Here is a 22,282-nt window from a genome sequence, read left to right as displayed (position 1 = left end):
TAGAGGAAGCTTAAGGAGCTAGGATAGAATGAATGAGGATTCCAAAATATGGTATAGGCAGATCCAGAGTTATCCAGACCAAGGTAGGCAGAAAAATTCTGTAAGGAAAGTAATCTAAGCTGAGATACCAGTGGGTGCAAAGGCAGGTTGATGAGCAAGAATATGACCTGATTGCTGAATATCTGTTATGTAGTTTAAGAGTGTCAAATGCCAAAGGGTCAATGGTGAGAGATGAGGTTAGAGAGGGATTAGTATCCTGATCCTAAAAGGACTTTTATGCCAGACTGAGGACTTTGCACTTTATTCTGATGATAGAGTGTTATTGAGGGAAGATAATATATTATATTACTACCTATTATACATTATATATTATATTCTAGAAGTTCCAGAACTTGGAGACAAAGAGATATGTTAGGATAAGGGAGAACATGAAGAATATAATGGATTTTTAATCCTTTCACAAAATGTGCAGATTTTATTGACTATGCCTTATTCAGAGCTAGTGATGTCCTAGGAGAATGTCCTTCTGCTATCAACGGGAAGCTTTTATACATAAAGACTGGGGGATCACATGTCTGGGTATGAAACCCAAAAGACAGATTCTTAAGCTACAGCATCCATATAAGTTGGTAGCAGAGGCTTTTCTAAGGAATGGCACTTCCCTCTAAATCTAGGCAAGTTTCCAGGCATCTAACAAGGAGACTTTTCTGGGTCCATTTTGGCACTGACTCTGTGTTCTCAGGGGCCACTGATAAGCAGGAATAGTGTAACCACAAGAATGCTCTCCGATAACAGTAAAGTAGGCTGCTGCATTCCTGTGCCAAAGCTATGTGCCCCCATCTACTGCCAGGCTGAAGAAAGAGACAAATTGGTCAAATCTGGTCTTACCTATTTGGGCTGGCAGCTATCAGGAAATGAGTAGCAGTATATGTGTATGTGTGAACGAGCAAGAGAGAGAGAGAGAGAGAGGGTGCACATGAGAGCTTAGGCATAAATCCTGGCCATGTATGTGGTGCTACAGTGCCTTGCTTCTCTGCTCTCAGGGGAATACCACTTGACTGGTTGATGACTCCTGCATCAGAGGTGGACCTGCCAGAAGCTTGCCTTTGCCTTGACTCTAGCAACCTGAAAGAGCAACGGCCAAGCTGCTTACAGTGCCTCTGCCCACTGCATCTTCCTTCCTACCACATCTCTAAAACCAAACTACTCATGATGAACACAGACTTGCTTTGTACATGCTGTCCACTTTTCCTGGGATCTCTATCCTTCTTTATCTGCTTGGGAGAATTCCATTTATCCTTCAAAACAGTTCATGAGTCACTTTGTCTAGGAAGAAGATTCTCTTTTCTCCCAATACCACATCTGAATGATCACTGTGTCCCCCTTAGGTTCCTTTTATCCCTTAAACAGTGTCCTTTAATCCCTATATATACATATACACACACATGTATATATAGGGATTGTGGTAAAGAATAAATAACATAATTGTGATAAAGAATACATAACATAAAATTTACCATCTTGAACATTTATAGTATACAACTTAGTAGTGTTAAGTACATTCACATTGTTGAACAACAAATCTTCAGAAATTTTCATCTTGCAAATCTGATATTTTACACCCATTAATCACCTTTCATTTCTCCCTCCTCCCAGCCCTCACAACCACCATTCTACTGTTTGTTTCTATTTGACTACTTTGATGGATCATATTAAGTGGAATCATACAGTATTTTTTGTGTTACTAGCTTGTTACTTAACATAATGTCTTCAAGGCTCATTGATGATATAGCATATGAAAGGATTTCCTTCCTTTTCAAGGCCAAATAATATACCATTGTATGTATACATCACATTTAATTTATCCATTCATTCATTGATAGACATCTGGGTTGCTTCTATCCCTTGACTATTGTGAGTAATGCTACTATGAACATGGGTATACAAATATCTTTTTGAGACCCTGCTTTCAATTCTTTTGGACATTAACCCAGAAATGAATTTGCTCGATCATATGGTAATTACATTTTTAAGTTTGTGATGAACCATCATATTGTTTTCCATAGAAGTTGCACCTTTTTACATTCCTACAAACAGTGAACAAGTGTTCCAACTTTTACACATCCTCACCAACACTTGTTATTTTCTGTTTTTCTTTTTAATTTTAGCCATCCTAATGAGGGTAATATCTTTGTTTTGCTTGCATTTCTCCGATAGTTATATTGAGCATCTTTTCATAGCTTGTTGGCCATTTTTATATCATCGTTGGAGAAATGTCTATTCAAGTCTCTTGCCCATTTTTAAATTGAGTTTTTGTTGTTGTTGTTGCTGATGATTTGTAAAAGTTCTTTATATAATCTGGATAACAACTCATCAGATTTACAATTTGCAAATATTTTCTCACATTTCATAGATTGCCTACTTCTATTGTTGTTTGTGTTCTTTGATGCATAGAAGTTTAAATTTTGATGTAGACCCATTTGTCTATTTTTTTATTTTGTTGTCTGTGCTTTTGGTAACACATCTAAGAGATCACTGCTAAATTCAATGTCATGAAGCTTTTCCTCTGTTTTCTTCTAGGAGTAGTTTTTATAGTTTTAGATCCTATGTTTAGGTCATTAACTCATTTGGAGTTATTTTCTGTATACGGAGTAAAGTAAGGGTCCAATTTCATTCTTTGCCATGTGGATATCCAGTTTTCCTAACAAGAAAATTTATTTGTTGAATATATTGTCCTTTCCCATTGAGTAGTCTTTGAAAAGATCATTTGACCATATATATGAGGGTTTATTTCTGAGATTTCTATTCTATTCCATTGGTCTATATGTCTATGTTTATGCCAGTACCACATAGTTTTGATTATTGTAGTTTTGTAATATGCTTTGAAATCAGGAAGTGAGAAATCTCAAATTTTGTTCTTTTTTTTTTAACATTGTTTGGCTATTTGGGGACCTTTGAGATTACATAGGAATTTTAAGATGGATTTTTCTATTTCTGCAAGAATTGTCAGGGGGTATAGTTAAGGATTGCATTGAATATGTAATTGCTTTGGGTAGTGTAACGGACTGAATTGTGCCTCCCCAAAATTCATATATTGAAGTCTTACTACATTTGGAGTAAGGGCTTAAAAGAGATAATTAAGGTTAAATGAGGTCATAAGTATGGAGCCCAAATCCCATAGGACTAGTGTCCTTATAAGAATAGGAAAAGAGAATAGGGATGCATGTGTACAGAAGAAATGTAATTTGAGGACAGACACAGCAAATAGACGACCATCTGCAAGCCAAGGAGAGAGGCCTCAGCAGAAACCAAACCTGCCCACATCTTGATCTTGAGGTTCTAGTCTCCAGAACTGTGACAAAATTAATTTTTTGTTGCTTAAGTCACCCAGTCTGTGGTATTTTATAATGGTAGCCTACTAGACGAAGACAGGTAGTATTGAAATATTGACAATATTGGGGGGCCTGGGTGGCTCAGTCGGTTAAGCGTCCGGCTTCAGCTCAGGTCACGATCTCGCGGTCAGTGAGTTTGAGCCCCGCGTCGGGCTCTGGGCTGATGGCTCAGAGCCTGGAGCCTGCTTCCGATTCTGTGTCTCCCTCTCTCTCTCTGCCCCTCCCCCATTCATGCTCTGTCTCTCTCTGTCTCAAAAATAAATAAACGTTAAAAAAAAAAAGAAATATTAACAATATTAAGTCTTCTAATCTATGAACAAGGTATAGCTTTCCATTTATGTGTGTCTTCTTTAATTTCTTTCAACAATGCTTTGTAGTTTTCAGTGTAAAAGTTTTTGACTCCTTGGTTAAGTTTAATCCAAAGTATTTCATTTTTTTATGCTGTTGTAAAGGAATTATTTTATTAATTTCCTATTAGGATTGTTCATTGTTAGCATAAAGAATACAACTGAATTTTGAGTGTTCATTTTGTATCCTGCAACTTTGTTAAATTTATTTATTATTTCTAAGGTTTTTTTTTTTCTGGTAGAATCTTTATGGTTTTTAAGATCATGTCATCTGTGAACACAGCTAATTTCACTTCTTCCTTTCAATATGGATTATTTTATTTATTTATTTTTTCTAATTGCTCTGGCAAAGACTTCCTATATGTGTAGGATAGAAGTGGTGAGAACAGGCATTATTTATGGCTTTGTAAGTCTCTCTCTTGCACTAGACTAGACCCAAAAGTCTTGAAAGTAGGGATGAGTCTTATTTATGCCTATATCTTCAGTGCCTGGCATTGACTAATATATATTTAATTTATTTCCTTAGAGAAAATAAAAGATAAATAAATTTTTGCAGAAAATAAAAAGTTATCTTGGGATTGCCTGATAAATATCTTTGGAGTAATATTAGGAATATAATTATAATAACTGGTGAACATTTCTGTTAAAAATATACAGTTCATTGTAGCTCACTCAGATTTAACATCAACAGTGACAGCATCCTGATAGAATGTACCCTAGATATAATGTGGTGAGAATGATTCTTTACCTCTGTGGTCTTCCTCCCCAAATCCCAGCCTAGTCATGAGAAAAACCCAGATAAATTCCAATTGAGGGGTCATGCTACAAAATACCTGACCATTGCTCCCCCCAAAAATGTCAAGATCATCAAAATCAAAAAAGGTCTGAGAAACTATTACAGCTAAGAAGAGTCTAAAGAGACATGACAACAAACTATAATGAGATCCTAGAATAGAAAAAGAACATTAAGAAAAACCTGACGAAATCAGAATGAAGTATGGATTTTATGTATTAATATTGATCCATTAATTGTAATAAATATGCCATATGAATATACGATGTTGATAATAAGGGAAACGGGGTGTACGATATATGAGAAATCTACCACCTTCACAAATTTTCTGTAAATCCTAAACTATTCTAAAAAAGAATCTGTTGAGAGGGTACTTCTCATGCTGTGGTCTTACCTCAATAAAAATTTTAAAAGGGGGGTTTTAAGTATTGGCATGAGCTACTGGGACACAAGATTAGAAGAAAATGAATATAGAAGATTCTAAACAAAGATTTTGGAAAAATGGATTTCAACCATTATTCTCACAGGCTCATTTCCATACTTTTTCTCTCTCCTCTTTATCCTCCCACTCCTCCTCTTCTTCCCTTCCTCCCTCCCTCCCTCCCTTCCTCACATACACAGATATACACACACGCCCAAACCCTCGAAACTGAGTATCCATATTTATCTATACGAAAGTGTGTGGAAGGAGAGAACATCATTGACATGCAAGGACAAAACACACACACACACACACACACACACACACACACACACACACATGTGCACACACACAAAACCCTCAAAAACAAACAAAAAATAATTGAGAAAGAGAGTAAAGAACAGGGAGGGGTGAGTTCAGCTAAATAGATTGTGAAGATGCCAATTAATCTTTCCTGAAGCAGGAATGAACAGAGATATTTAGGTTAGGATATTAGCCTGATTCAAGCTACTTTTTGGAAATTCAAAAAGTACACATTTATATTTGTATAAGATCTTTCAGAGCGGCACAGGGCAAAAGACATTTCCTTTGGCCTGGTGATTCCACTGTAATATAAGCATGATGAAATAAGACATCGTTCTTGTCTACTGTTGTAAACCCATTACTTGAAACAATCCTGACATATAGTCAGCACTCAAAAAATGTTTACTCACCAATGAACTTCTGTGTGACACTGTGCAGATGGCAAGGAGCTCCATGTACATTATCATATTCATCCCTCTTGAGAACTGTATTGAAGATTCTCAAAGTCATAGAGCTAGTAATGGGCGGAACCAGAGCTTGAACCCAGCTCTGAATGTAAATTTCATGTTCTTTCAGGGCTGACCTCTTTTGTGCCCTAGTGCTTTATAAGTAATAGGTATTCTACAAGTATTTGTTAAAATTAATACCTTCCTTGCACAAATGTTATTTCTGACCATTAACTAGATAATTTGTTCTAGTCTTTGTCTGTCAATCCAGGGCAGCAAGTGTTTGTAGCTCCAATATTTATAAGCATTTGCTCCTAACTGTAGATGTAGGTTTCAGTGAAAGGCAACAATGAGCCTAATTAACAATTTTTGCCATGGGTATATTTTAATCTGAAGCTATTTATTTTTTAAAACTACCATACTGAGCCACTGCTTTGTTATATATAGGACTTAATATACATAATATGTACAACATAATATGTTGCCTATATATAATATATATGCCTAATACATATATGAATGTGTGTATATATTTCTGTATCTAGTCTTCTGTGTCTGACTTTGCAGGACTGGTGGGCTGTGATCCCTTCAGGAGATACTGTAACAATGCAGGCCTGCTTCAGTCTCCATGGACAGAAGTGAGTAGGGGACGCTTGCCAATGGCTCTGGTAATCCAAAGACTGTAGCTCTGGAAACCATGCATGTCCTTGGCATGAACCTTGCAGTTTCCATAGAGAGCATCAGGAACAGCCTGTGTCAAGGTGCCTGAAAGAGGGAGTTGGAATACCTGAATAGGAGCAGACATATTCCTGGATACTCAGGAGAAACCATCATGAAATGCCTAGAAATAACTGGAAGATACGTTTAGTAAGGACTGCAGTCTGACAATCATGAAGATGGGGGCTAATAGCTGCTGTAGTTTGAACAGAAATGTTACTAAGACTTCACATAAGAAGGAGGCCTGGAAGTAGTCAGCTTACAAGGATAGCTATTAAACAGTGGTTAGTGTATACAAACTTGGACATTAAAATAATTACCACCAGGAAATGCCTCATAGAACAATCAGGCTTCTTTGACCCAAGGAAAATCACTTGTGGATTAACAAGTGAGTAACAGTCCTATTTGGTTTGGGTTTACTGAAAGTTAAAGGGATTGGTTTGAATGTCATCACTTACTTTTCTTAATAAATAGTTGATAACCAGTATTAACAAGAAAGTTTTGCAATAGCAAATTTCAGCTCTCAGAAATAGCAGCCATCCTCTACATACTGTTATTTAAAAATAGTGATGGTTTCTCATGGTTAGGAGTACAACAAATCTTAGCTGGCTCTAACTGTTACTCTAAAATATAGATCTTCTTTTCAGGTGGTCATGGGGTAAAATTATCTTGAATTTGTTTTCTTCCAAGAACTTACAAACCAGGCAACTGGGATTGGCTGGTGGTCAGTTACAGCCTGGGACAAGAAATTTGAGAAAAGAAGTTTTAGTGGGAGGCAGAGAACCAAAAGTTAATTAAAAACAAAAACAAAAACATACATTCAATACATTTAAGAAATTATTTCTGATCATTTTCAAATCCTCTCTGAACTAAGAGCATGATGGATGAGTTGAGCTTTAGGGAAATGAAGTAGTCTTCAAATTATAGCTTTATAAAGATTTCAGATTCTGCAATGAAATTTTAGACAATTTAAATCAAAGAGATTCAATTACCACTAAGCTAGAAGTAACAATTTTTATAATTTTCTGAATAAATGGGTTTTTTCCAAAGTCTTTGTTTTGATAAAATATTTCCTTCATGGTTCTCGTTGACTTCTCCTTCTAGGCTGAGTGTTTTTAAATTAAGATCTTTGTGTCATCTTTACAGTTTCTCATGGCTTTACAGGTAGTAGGAACTTGGGGTACCATCTGCCAGTCTTTCTGTCTCATGTTGTTTGCACATGGTAGGAGCTCCATTACTAACCAAAGGCTGAGAAAGGGGCAATGTTTGCCTTGTAGATGACGAAATGCTGCTGTTATCCCCTCTCTTCTTCTCCATGTTTGATATCTATGTAACTTTGAAATACAGCAATTGAGTTTTATCTATGGGAATACCAGGATACAATGAATAAATTTCAGAATTGCTGAAGTTTAGTTTAGTTAATGAGTCATAAATCATAGCCTTAAAAATGAAGAACACTTTTGGTGTCACTCTACTTCTAAAATAGGTAATAAAGCTGCCTCCATAAGATTTATTATTATTATTCCAGGGATGTAAATTGGATAAAATAGGGAGAAGAAGCAACAAATATGAGGCACATCCATTATTACTTAACCAAGGGAAGTTGGACACTGCCCTGAAAAAACCAGCATCAAAAGCGTAAAACAAAAGCATGCACTGACATTGCTTTATGGTCCTTGGATGGTTATCTCGGCTCTCCTGCATGCAGTGTATTGCTGACAATATGTTTTTCCAAATTTTTATTTCACTCTAAAGATAGTCCCGGAAATAAGTTAATCATTTCTTCTGGAAGAAATTGAAATTAATGTTACTCTTGAGGATCGGGAGAGAGCAGGTGAAACCCGGAAAACATAATGTGCTTCATATGGTCGGGAATCCAATACCAAACCAATCATGTTTTGGCATCTGAAATTAAATCTTATTGTTCCTATTTGTAATAGTGTTTCCTCTCCTATACTGCCTCTGTGCCTTGAATAAATGAGGGCGCTCACAGTTGAACTGATTGCTATGGTTACAGGCAATCTGTGTTACATCTCAAGGAAGTGAAAAAAAGGGTAGTTTAAGGTAAACATTACCTCTCTCTTAGAGAGGACAATTCTCTCACAACTGTACTCCTGACTCAGGCTTCTGTTGAAAATATATAAAGAATGCATTAAGGCTCAGGTTCTTGCCAACCCTCCTGCCCCACTCATAAAGGCGTACCGTTGATGCCCAATCCTATTTTCACCTCTAGAGGACCAGCTACCTTGGTTTCTGGAGTTTGGAGGCTAGGAGCAGGTTTAGAGTTGCAGACACAAAGAAATGTGTGAGACCTGTAAAGTTATATTTATTATTATAACGTATTTGGTAAGAACTGGTATTGTTATTGGCACCGACCAACTGAGCCCTAGTACTTCCGTTGTTGCAATAGCTAACACTAACAGCATTGGTACTTACAGTGGTGCATGCCTTTTCACAGCCATGCCTCTGTCCCCAGTGCTGGATGGGGAGTTGGGCCTTTCTGCTCCGTGGGTAAAGGGCTGGTCTCCAGGCAGTCTGTTTAGTTGGGTTCACCTCTCAAGCATGTATTGAGAGACTACTCCTGGCCAGGTGCTCTCCTGGGCTCTAGAAATGCGAAAATGAATAGGTCTTTTTCCTCTTGGAGAGTTGTCAGATAATCAGTATCTTTCCAAAGATGAAGAGTGGGCTATGAAAGACTTCTTTAGAGGAGTTTTGTTTTGTTTTGGTTTGGTTTGTTTGTTTAGGTTTTCCAAAGGACTTGACTGGCTGACAGCAGTTTTTCTGTTAAGAGAAAGGTTGCAGGTGTAAGACACCATAATTGGCTCTAGATGTTTTAATGATCCTACAGGCTCAAGCTAGAATCCTATTTCTTACTCGATACATTTTTCTACGTATTTTAGCCCATATTTCATGTTTCCATGTGTCTCTCCTTTTAGTTTATTTTTTCCTTTGTTCTCTTTTTGCCTTCTTTAAGATATAGTTATAGATGATTTTAACCCCCTTTTCTCTCTTAGTTTAGATAATTCCTTGATAATTATAGCTCTGTTGAAATTGGAATTGAAATAGGGAAATTAATGTTGTAATTCATTACTAATGAGTTCATACTTTTCTTTGCATAAGAAAGATATTAATGGCATGAACTAAGCTGACTGGCTTTGCTCTCTGGAAGGAAGAGGTTTTATTTCTTGGTTACAAATCCAGCTTTGGGCAAATGTTTCTGTTTTGCACAAAGCATATTTTAAGCCTGATTCTGTTGTGCAGGAGGTGATCCAAGGAAAGCTCAGTGTTTGAAGTAAATTGGTCAGTCCCAGATCTTGATTGAGCTTTATTCATTCTTCTTCTGTTGGTTTACAGTGGTCTGGTCTGTTCGCTAGCAAAATATCAGTATTTAAACGAATATGGACAGAGAATCTTGCTGTTCTGACAGTGAACGACAAGAAGCCATCAAGAACTGGACACATATTCCAGAAATTTAGCTTCCATTTCAGAAGTCAGAGATTTTTTTTAAAGTTTATTTATTTAATTTGAAGGTGCGGACAGAGAGAGAGAGAGAGAGAGAGAGAGAGAGAGAGAGAGAGAATACCAAGCAGGCTCTGCACTGTCAGTGCAGAGCCCAATGAGGGGCTTGACTTATGAAACAGATCTTGACCTGAGCCAAAATCGAGTTGGATGCTTAACTGACTGAGCCATCCAGGAGCCCCAGAATTTAAAGATTTTTAAAGAGCTACCTAGGAGAATTTTAATATTGATGTAAGAATTTTCAGCACATTTAACATTCATGCCAGTTACCTTTCTTTGCCAAAGTGGAATACTTTTTCTTTCTTTCTTTCTTTCTTTCTTTCTTTCTTTCTTTCTTTCTTTCTTTCTCTCTCTCTCTCACACACACACACACACATACACACAAATACTATCAAGCATCTTATAAAGCAACCCAATGTGAAATTTACTCCTGGCTAGTCTACATGAACGGAAAGTAGTTGGCAGGGATTCACTTCCAAGGAAGCTTTATAGAGATGTTTGGCTTTATGGGACAAAATTTTCAGGGAGGTTTGCGGAAATGATCGAAGATTGGGCATAATGGCTTGGTGGGTATTGAAGCAACTATGAGGAGACATTTAATATAATATGAATAATAATGTAGCATTTAACAGTCCCCAAACATCAACACAGGAGAAATCTATATTAAGCGCCTGAAGTTATATATTACAGTTTCCCAAAATGAGCTCTTGAGCTGTGCCCTAGCTGTTTTAAAATTAAAACGGAAATAGTGCGTCCCTTCTTCATTATTTCATTGCTTAAGCCGGGAGGACTTAGATGCCTTCCTTGAATATGGAATTCTTTCCAACACTCCAACAAATTGAAGGAGATTATGGGTTTGGTGTGCATGCTGGTCAACCAGCCGTATCCTCTACAGGTTCTTTTAAATATTTTGTTTTTCTCCAGAGATTTTATTTCTGACTCTCAATTTGTAATGTGGACATTGGCTAGGTATCCCCAAATTGAGAGTAGGTAGCTGAAATATTCTAAAACAGGCAAACAAAAAAAGAAGCCTGAGCTGTTGTTTGTTGGTTTGAAAGGGGGATTGTTTTATGTTTTCCACCAAACACTCCCCATTTTCCTCATCCCCTGAGTAGCCATAAAGGGTGACTTTCTCTTTATAAATTAGATGCGTGTCTTAAAACTTAATTAAATACCCATGCAAACTAGGCTTTTTCTTTTTAAAAATTTTTTTTTAATGTTTACTTATTTCTGAGGCAGAGAGAGACAGAGCATGAGTGGGGGAGGGTCAGAGAGAGAGGGAGACACAGAATCAGAAGCAGGCTCCAGGCTCTGAGCCGTCAGCACAGAGCCCAACGCAGGGCTCAAACTCACAAACCGTGAGATCGTGACCTGAGCCGAAGTCGGTCGCTCAACCGACTGAGCCACCCAGGTACCCCACAAACTAGGCTTTTTCTTCCTGGTTTTATGTATGTACTATTTCTTTAATCTTTCCTTTTTTGGTTTCACTTGCCTCTGCAATCATGTATAAAACCAGAATTCCAATCAATTTTTAATGGTGTCATTTTGACGAAAGGACAGAATCCTACTTTTCATATAGCTGTTCTTTTTCTTTAAGTTTTATTCATTTATTTTGAGAGAGACAGAGGTAGCATGAGTAGGGGAGGGACAGAGAGAGAGAGAGAGAGAGAGAGAGAGAGAGAGAGAATCCCAAGCAGGTTCCATGCTGTCAGCACAGAGCTCAAACTCACAAACTGTGAGATCATGACCTGAGCGTAAACAGTCCGCCGCTTAGCCCACTGAGTCACCCAGACACCCCTCATGTAGCTATTCCTAACACCTAAGTCTTTGAGTAACACATTCATAGAAGAGACAGTTCTGTTAAAAAGGTACTTAGAGACCAGACAATAGATTAAAATTCTAGAATTGAAACTTCCATTAGATGTCTGACAAGGTGGTAAACTTTTCCAGGTCTCTGTTTTCTCATTCTGACAAATGAGAATGTTGTGCGAGATGTTTTTGCATTTTTAAACCCTATTCTATGGTCTGGAGATTTATAATCCCCAGATAGTGATTAAAATAATTAAAATTCTCTATTCTTAATCAAAGCACTATCACTATATTAACTAAGATGTTAGAAGGATACCTTTATGAAAGGAATATTCTTAATTCAGTCAATCTAAGGCTTTCAAGAATTTCACATTAATATTTCAAATTGAAGAGCCATTCACTTCAAACTAAAAGAAAACATTTCTAAAAGGGCTGTGGTGAGTAGTATTTGGAATTTGTGGACATCTGGAATGAATCCTCTTCCACCTTTTCATTGCTCTTCTTCCCACCCCAGGAATCCCAAAGCCAGCATGCTCTTGAACTTTGTATTTCTGGCCTGTAAATACATAGGTAATGGAGTCAGAGTATTCACTCTGAAACTCCCATGATCATAAGATTTTTGAAGTATTTTTTATAACAACAACAAGGACCCATCTCTATTAAAAATAATATTTTAGGGGCGCCTGGGTGGCGCAGTCGGTTGAGCGTCCGACTTCAGCCAGGTCACGATCTCGCGGTCCGTGAGTTCGAGCCCCGCGTCAGGCTCTGGGCTGATGGCTCGGAGCCTGGAGCCTGTTTCCGATTCTGTGTCTCCCTCTCTCTCTGCCCCTCCCCCGTTCATGCTCTGTCTCTCTCTCTGTCCCAAAAATAAATAAAAAAAAAAGTTGAAAAAAAAAATTAAAAAAAAAAAATAATATTTTAAAAGAGCACTATAGAATTTTTAAAAGAGACATCTTAAATCAGTAATTATTGTTAAAGGAAATCTTAAAAGCTGATAGTAAAATACGTGGCCTCTATTTGCTAGAACAGAATTCCTTGCATTATAATATTTGGAAAAAAAGAAAATCTGGTTTAGTTTACACTCATATTCAAAAAGTGTTCATTTGTAACCTTCCATGTGCCAGGTGCCCTGGCAGTGGCTTGCTTGATTTTCATCTAGTTTAATCCTAACAGTGATACTATAGACAAAAACCAAAAAGTATTATATATGTTTTTTTTCAGATTATGAAAGTGAGCATCAGTAAATTTACTTGCCCAAGGATTTAAATTGAGTCCTTTGGCTCTAACTATCAAAAACAACCATCATCTGAATAGCTTTTTCCTCAAGAAATTAAATTGTTCAAGTTCTCATCATTACTAATTGTATGCTAACTAAGTATTATCTAAGGGAAACTTTACACTAAAAAAGACAAATAATTCAGAATATCAAACAGCCAGATGATCTCTTGCAATTATAGAAGTTGTATGTAAATGGATTCATTTGTGTGGGCACTCTCCTTATGGGTTTGCCCAAGCCATAGTAATTTGCTTAGCTGCCCTTTTTTTTTGATAATGTAAAGATAAACATCAACCCATATCTCAGCAATTACTGGATTAAATAAATCCATATCAATTTGGATTTATCTTTAGACCACTATGGAAAATACTACAATTATTATACAGTTGATCGTTGAACAATGTGTAGACTCCCCCATACAGTCAAAAATCTGCATATAACTTTTGACTCCCCCCCATAAATGAATCCTATGACTGGAAGCTTTACTGATAACATAAATGGTTGATTAACACATATTTTGCATGTGATAATGTATTATAGAGTCTTATAATAAAATAAGCTACAGAAAATATCATTAATAATATCATAAGGAGGCAAAAATACATTTATATTACTGTACTGTATTTATTAAAATTTTTAAATGTTTATTTTTGATAGAGGGAGAGTGCATGTGGGGGAAGGCAGAGATAGAGGGAGACACAGAATCTGAGGAAGGCACCAGGCTCTGAACTGTCAGCTCAGAGCCCAATGTGGTGCTCAAACTCACGAACCATGAGATCATGACCTGAGCTAAAGTTGGAGGCCTAACCAACTGAGCCACCCAGGTGCCCCTAGTACTATACTGTATTTGTTGAAAAATGTCTGTGTTTAAGTAGACCAGTACAGTTAATGTCCTTGGTGTTCAAGGGTCAACTGTCGTTTTATATTTTAAGAGATCAGCTCATCTTGGATATTGAAAGTTGTATGATATTAAATCTATGTCTTGGAACATGGTAAAGTTGTTATAGAAGATGTGTTTGTCTACTTTTCAAAGTTCAAAATAAGGAAATATTTTTTTCTGATTTACATGAAAAAGTTAATAAAGCTTTACAATTTTAAAATCTCTTTTAACAAAGAACTCAGAAATCAGTGCCAAAGTTCCTCCTTTAACATCCAAAAATGTCCAAAAGAGTGGGCCCTAGATTGATTTGCTTCTCTTTAAGCCTGTCTGATTGATTAATGAGACATTTTCAAAGGGAGAAATGTCTTGCTGTGTGGTTTTTCCGGGCCCTGCCTGGAGGAAGTAAACCTTGGAGGGAGCGGTTTATCAGAAAGAAGAATGAAGGTTTTCACCAGCCTTGTGTCTACTATTCAGCACCTTCTTGATCACTGGAACCAAAGTGCTGGGAAAACCTGGATACTCTGATGTGGACATGCAGGGCCATATGCTCACTGTCTAGTCAGAAGGGAATAATCCTTTTCCTTGTATCCTCATGCAGAGGCATGGACCACCAGTGTGATGGGAAGAAAACAAGTTACAACTTAAAAAACAAAACAGAAACAGATACCTTAATTAAATGTGATTTAATAGAAAGAAATTCATATTCATTAGCATACCATAATTGTAGCTTATTTCCCTGCCAGCAAGAAAACTGATCTCAAGCAAAGTTTACCCATTCAAGAAGACTGAATGTACTCTTATCCTTGACTGATTGCAACTTGGATTGAGATGAAGCTTATTCATCAAAAAACCTCAGCTAAGACGGTAATCTTTCCATCTTTTCAAATACCTGCCTGATGCTTCATAGGGTGACCTCATAAAAGTTTGATCCTCTACATACATATTTCTGTATCCCAAAGGACTGTGGGAAACAAGAATAAACCAAGATATCTCTTACTTTCATTGAAATCTGAACAGGAAAGATTTGAAGGAATACCACTCTTTCTGGGTCTTTTCAGGGAATCAAAGAAAGAAAACAAAACAAAAACAAAAACACATACCTCTAGGTTCAGTCATCCTCCTGTTTAAATCTCTGAGAATGGACTCACTGATCTCCCCTATTCCCCAGGAAACACCTGCCCCTCCAGTTGGCTCTTTGTTGGTTAATAACAGTGTGTCAAGGGGAAATAGCATTTCCTCTGTGTTAGATGTTTCTTTGTTAGAGCTGTATCACGTTTAGGCATTTTTCTTTCATTTCTTTTTTTTTTTTTTTTGATGGAGGAAAAATGCAGGATGATGAGAAAGCACTGATTGACATCACCAGATTACCTTTGAATTATAAAGCCATTCCAGTCGGATCACTAAGGCTTGAATATGCCTTAGGCTCAGAGACTTAATTGGAGTTTTCTCTTGCAGTTCCATTTTCTTCTTGAAGGGTTACAGAATTAGAGCTAATAGATAGAGAAAGGGTATTCCAGAACATTACATTTAATTTGGTGAGATTGTCCATTTTGTAATATTCATGTCTTTCAGCCCCTTCACGTGCACTTCTGTTGATGCTTCAGTTTTTTTTTTTTTGGGGGGGGGTGTGATGCACATAATTCCATTATCAAATTTACTTTCTTTCCCCTACAATGTCTTTTCCATTTTGGAGTTGTAGGAGATTATGCTCATTTTTGTTTTTAAACTACATAATCATTGGTTTGGGGGTAATAATGCTTACAAGTATACTTTTTTAATATAGCAAAACTTTGGTATGATGGTATTTACCAAAAACTTCTTGGGGACTGTAAGAATGAAGATTTACACCCAGTAGGTTCCCTTTCATCCCTTTGTTTCCAGTGACATTTGAAGCCCCCAGCTTATAGTTATTAATCACATTGCTGATGGCTTTGTCTTTCAACTACTCTCCCTCTACTATAGATTCTGTGGTCATCTTTATTCCATACAGAGGAATGAGGAATTTTTGTGATGCAGTAACTTGAAGTTCCAAGTGATTGAAAAACACAAAGAAGAATTAATGAATCTAGGTTAACGTAACACAATAAATAGTTTCTTTTTTTTTAAGTTTCTTTTTTTTAAGTTTATTTATTTATTTTGAGAGAGAGAGGGAGAGAGAGAGAGAGAGATCCCAAGCAGACTCCATGTTGTCAGCACAGAGCTTGATGTGGTACTCAAACTCACAAACCATGAGATCATGACCTGAGCCAAAATCAAGAGTTAGATACTTAACTGACTGAGCCACCCAGGTGCCCCTCTTTTTTTTTTTTAATGAGGCAAAAATAACTAATTTTCCTCCAAAATAAATTGGGTCAAAATGACAAAAGGATCAAAATACAGAATTCATGAGTTGGCCTGGAAAATACAAAGACAGACCAATAAAAATGAAGACCTGATCCCTGTCCTCATGGAACTTATGGTGTAAGGGGGGAACATACATTATTCAGATAATTACAAAAAACAATTATCTATAAACACAATAAGTGCTACAAAGGAAATCACGAATTAAGAAGGATTTTTATATTTTAAAATGACTGAGAAAATCAAAAGAAGAAGAATGTTCTGTGACATGTAAAAATTATATAATATTTCAAATTTCACTGTCCATAACTATGGTTTAATCTGAATGCAGTCATCCTCATTTGCTGATGTACCATGTATGGCTCCTTTTGCATTTTAGTGGCAGAGTTGAGAAGTTGTCACAAAGACAAAATGGTTCACAAAGCCTAAGACATTTACTATCTGGCCTTTTACAGAGAAAGTTTATAGACCCCTGTTCTAAGGGAATGAATTAAAAGTTGGTTTTGTTCCCATGGTCAAGGAAAACCTTGGTTGCAATACTCATAAAAATAGAGTCCCTAGAGGTTGTAGACCTTACTTCTATAGAAATTGCAAATACTACAAGAACTGAATAAATGGAAATAGAAGAAAATTAAGGGAATTTTTCAGGAAATCCGGTTTGATCAAGGAAGAAACCAAGGCTATATATTTGTGTTATTTTAATAAATTTGCACTTTTTTTCTCCTAAACCTTTTTATCTACCTATCTGAATGTGTGTGTGTGTGTGTGTGTGTGTGTGCATATATATATATATATATATATATATATGTACATTTACATATATGTATAATGGAGTCTAATTTTGACTTTTTATTTCTCACTTATAAGGTTCAACCTATAATAAGTGAAATTGGTTAGCAACTGTTAGATATTACCAGTCTCACTGAATCATTATTTAAATATGCTTATGGTTATGCCATTTGTTGGTTTTAACTTAATGAAAGGAAAGTATGAGAAGTTAGAGAAATGATATAAATATCGATTTTGGAGTCATGGGTCTAAATAACCTTCAACAAGTTATCCTCTTTTAGCTTTTATTTTTTTTTTACTCTGAAATCAGTATATCATTACCTCATATTGTTATGAAGATTAGATAACACATCTAAAATGTTTGGCACCGTGCCTAGTACCTAGACATGCACCTTAAATGTGTTATTTTTATTGTCATTATCATCACCTTTACACTAAGCTTCTTGAAGTCGGGAACATGTCTCATTTGTCTTTAAATTCCCATTGTCTATTACATAGTAGGGGCTCAAATTTGTTAAGTGAATAAGCTATATTTATCACTTATATTTCAAAACTTCTGTAAAACAATTTTTCTTTATTTAAAAATAATAGTATCTGAATTCTAAAGAACAAAAGCAATATTTGGCTTTTGGCAACACTTGCAGAGAAATAACATATTAAACAGGTCATTAGAATATAAGAAGTTAGGGGTTCCTGGCAGGCTCAGTCAGTGGAGCATGAGGCTCTTGATCACAGTGTCATGTGTTCAAGTCCCACATTGTATGTTTACTTAAAAACAAAATAAAATCTTATAAAAAAAAAAAAGAATAGGGGTTCCTGGATTGCTTAGTTGGATAAACATCCCATTCAGTTTTGGCTCAGGTTTGTGGGATCAAGACCCATGCTGGGATCCTCAATGACTGCTTGGGATTCTCTCTCACTCTCTATTCCCCTCCTCCACTCATGTATTTGTGTACATGCTTTCTCTCTCAAAATAAATAAACTTAAAAAAGAAAAAGAACATAATAACTGAATTAAAATCCGCACTAGAGCTTTGTAAATGCAGAATTGATGCTGAAAAAAATCAAATCAGTGGGGTGAAGAGGAAATTGTGAGAAGTTCACCAATGCATATTTTTATGCAAAGAAATGAAAGTGATGAGATCAAGACACAATAAATAAGAAAGTCAAACTTCAGCTACTGATAATACCTGAAGGAGACAACAAAACAACTGGGAATGAAACAGTTATCAAAGATATACTGGATGAAAAATGTTTCGAGCTAAAGAAGTATCCATTGAGCTTGCTTATTTCTATTTTTTAGTTCTTCCTGTAACCCTCAGATCTTTCTACCTTGCTTATCTTACTTGTACAAACACATAAAAGTTTCTGAGACTTGGTTATGCAATAGGAGTATAGCTTTCATAATTTTGGAATAGCTGGGATGCTTTTAAATTTTATTTGTATACTGAGAACAAACTGAGGGTTGATGAAGGGTGGGAGGGAGGGGAGGGTGGGTGATGGGTATTGAGGAGGGCACTTTTGGGATGAGCACTGGGTGTTGTATGGAAACCAATTTGACAATAAACTTCATATATTGAAAAAATAAATAAATAAATTTTATTTGTATAAAAGCCAATCCAAGTTTAAACACAGATAACTAAATTCTTACCTAGGTTGATTTAAAAATTTGAGTTAAGTTTGAATTAAATTTTAACTAAAGCATTAGATAAAGCATTGCTTAAAGATGGATAGTAGTGGTAAAATGTGTGTCCCATTTAGGCATCTAAAATATTAACCATGAAAGTCATTAATGAAGCTTGATAATACATATGAGCTTAATAAAATATCTGTTTAACAACACTTCCTAGCTTGGGAAAAGGTAGGCTATAAAGGTGAATAACACAAAATTCTTGCCATCAGAGAAACTGATAACATGGTTGGAAAGAAAAATGTGTGCAAGAATAAATAAATGAACAAAGAAAGGATCATTAGAAGTATAAAACATGGTTTGAATATGTAATCAAGAAGATTCAAAATTTCAGAATAGACTATTAGTTATATGAAAGGGGCCATTTTAAAGCATCAGTCAGGGTTACAATTGATTTAAAAAAATTCTTTAGGTTCTGGAGACCTGAAATGACTTTGATAAAAAGAGCTGATTTAAACCTTGTCACAGTGGGACTGTTGTTTTTGGATCATTGTTATCTATCTTGGAATGGAGCCATTTGATCTGTTTCTCCTCTGATTCTACCTCTTCTGGGCTCTCCCTTCCTCTTCATCATCATAATAATATCTGTCATTTATTAGATTGTTTTAAAGTAGTGGCTAATATTTGCATATTCACTATTCTGTGCTGGGTACTATCTCAAGTGTATAATTTAATAATCCACATGCTTTACTCAACAATCCTCTTAACAGCCTGAGGAAGTAGATACTATCTGTATTACCATTTTTCAGATATGGAAACTGAAGCAAAGAGAATTCAAATAACTTGTCCAAGGTTGCAACTTAAAAATGGTAAGGCTTGGATTTGAACCCAGGCAGCCTATCTCTAGACTTTGCGATCTTAATTGTTATGCTGCACTATGACCAAGCCCTGCAATTGGTATTATGGTAATCTTCATAAGAACCTGCCAAGATAGAGATTATTATTTTTATTTTCACAGGTTAAAACTGAATACTCATTGAATCTCTTAAAGTCATAGCGTTAGTAAGTGACAAAGCGGGACACAAACCCAAACCCAGGTTTGGATAAATCCAGTGCCTATTTTCATTATCTAGTATTATCTTTTATTAGATTTTAGATAAGACACCCTCTAAGCAAGAATTTCAACCTAAACAAAAAATTCATATAGTATGAATATGTAATATAGATAGGTTATTTTAGAGAGATGATTTTCTTATAGGAGATCTATTTTTAAACAGATTTTCAAAAGCAGATATTTATGGGTAGAAATACATTTAATACTTGATAACAAAGACTTTTGCTTATAAATGCAGGATTGAAAAAGGCACATGTTTCTTAGCTTGCTCTTAAAGAGGACGATTAAGAACAACAACAACAAAATTCATCTTAATATGTTATACCACACTCAACTTCAGCTACAGTAATTTTAGAGCAAATGAACTGTTAGACTTTTTACTATATTCTGTTATCTGATATTAGAAAACTCCCTTGTATAAGTGACATATACAAATAAAGGGAATTAGCATTTAAATCACCAGATCAAGTCTAACAAAGCTTGTATATATTCATAGGAGTGGTTTCCATGAAGAATAGAGTGTTGCATCAAGAAGATAATTGGACCAGTGTTCTTGAATCTTGTGTAGGTGATTTTGACAAGAAACCTTCATGTAGATTTGAAACCAATGACCTAGGAAGATGTGTGCTTTGAGTTTTTCCAGAGACAATGAAGTATGTAAGCTGTCATCATTTTCGCTTGGAGGTACTCGTGTCATGGACTACCCATTTGTATGACAGCTAGCTGACATTAAGTTATCTGTGGTGAACTGGATGAAACCAACTGGTCTGCCATACAGAATGATCCTTTAGTTTCACATTTTGGTCATCATTTTTCTAACTGACGGATCTGTTTAATTAATCTCCCAATTTGGTTTATTCACCTTGGCTATTTTATGTGATTATGAATAAGTTTTTCAATCTCAACCCTTTTTTATGGATAAAAAAAGCAACATACTACTTTTGCTTTTATTTTGTGTCTTTGAATAGCAATTTGAATTACCACTTTTTTTGAAGTGTCAGGTAAAAGTGTTACAAAAGGATTTTTTTTTTTTTTAAGAAACCACAGTTTGCCTGTTCAAGTTTGAGCCAACTCAAGTTCTTTGGGTAAAAGCCAACTCAAAATAGATCTCCAGTTCCTGACATGAAAACAGCATATAAAGGTAAGAAATTTAAGACCACCTAGTGATTTTTAATATCACAGGGAAAAGTTTAGTTGATTTTTGCTATCTTTTTCCCTTTAGAAAAAGATTTAAAATGCTAATAAAACCCAGTCCAGTCTTCCTTTGAGAATGAAAAAGGAAATGGGGGCACGGTACTCATTTAATGATGGATATATGAAAATGACAGCATCTTAGGGAACAAGAGAAATGATGTAAATCTTTTAAAATGAGGATATTAAAGACTTTTTCTTGACATGCTAAAGGCAATGTGTACCGGGAATAATTATAATGCCTACAAGAAGGTAAAAAGCTAACTTGGTTTGCTGGAATAAGTATTATTGGGATGTACCTTTTTTTTCTGATGGGCTCAAATAAATGACTAAATATATGCTAAATATTGATTTTTTAAAAATACACATTTTTATTTACTAGATGGTTCTTTTTTGAAAAGATTATATGTGCCTTCCCTTCTTGGAACATTTTGTTTATTCTATTTTTTTCCTTCCTAGTTTCACAATGCCATTGGTTTACTCCCACTCTTCCTCCATCTCACGTGTTCCCAATACACAGAGTTTTGTGATGCCCCTCATTAAACACAACACACGGTTATGTAGATTGGAGGTTCAGTTGTTCTAAGTACCGTTTTTGTAGCATTACGGATATTGCTAGTCTTTTGTGTGGGGTCTCTGAGATCTGTGCTTGTCTGAGCTTTTGCGCAATCTGTCATGATCTTAAAGATGGTAAAACAGGAAGAGAAAAAATTTGAACTAAATTTCAGCTATTTAAAAGCAAGTGCTTTTCATGTCCTTAACTTCTATCTGAAAAATTTCCTATTTAAAGCTTGCCCTTGGGGCGCCTGGGTGGCTCAGTCGGTTAAGCGTCCGACTTCAGCTCAGGTCACGATCTCGCAGTCCTTGAGTTCGAGCCCCGCGTCAGGCTCTGGGCTGATGGCTCAGAGCCTGGAGCCTGCTTCGGATTCTGTGTCTCCCTCTCTCTCTGCCCCTCCCCCGTTCATGCTCTGCCTCTGTCTCAAAAACAAATAAAACGTTAAAAAAAAAATTAAAGCTTGCCCTTGATTTCACTCTACCTAAAAATTCCCTTAAGACCAACTCGTAGTTGTAAAGTTAAAAAAAATAACAAACATGATGATGACATAGTTACTCTTAAAAAAAGGAGCAGAGGTTATTGAATACAAAATATTTAGTGTACTCTCTATGCAAAATTGTAGTCTTACTTTGTCCTACAATATGTGCCACATTTTTCTGTGAGTTGGCATATTCAGTTTTAGGTGGTGCCTAAAACATGAACAGGTAATGTTGATAAATAAGCTTGAAATCACACTCCAAAATTAGATGAAGAGCTCATG

At 36.0% G+C, this 22,282-nt stretch overlaps 1 long non-coding RNA gene across 2 annotated transcripts in view; it reads left to right on the top strand.

The window, feature by feature from the left end:
* Positions 1-22,282, top strand: part of LOC122237656 — a 74,633-nt gene that overhangs the window by 35,247 nt on the left and 17,104 nt on the right. Inside the window, exons 3-6 of one of the 2 annotated variants that reach the window (XR_006216248.1) lie at positions 6,270-6,340; positions 14,647-14,767; positions 20,272-20,339; positions 20,814-20,916. This is a non-coding gene — a long non-coding RNA (uncharacterized LOC122237656). Of the gene's footprint in view, positions 1-6,269; positions 6,341-14,646; positions 14,768-20,271; positions 20,714-20,813; positions 20,917-22,282 lie in introns of those variants that run through there. The other variant, XR_006216249.1, reaches the window with a different exon arrangement.

The sequence above is a fragment of the Panthera tigris genome, chromosome B1 (assembly GCF_018350195.1).
Source record: "Panthera tigris isolate Pti1 chromosome B1, P.tigris_Pti1_mat1.1, whole genome shotgun sequence".
In the NCBI taxonomy this organism is placed as follows: Eukaryota; Metazoa; Chordata; class Mammalia; order Carnivora; family Felidae; genus Panthera; species Panthera tigris.
Note: the sequence above shows the minus strand (reverse complement) of the source record. Positions and strands in the feature narration are given on the sequence as shown.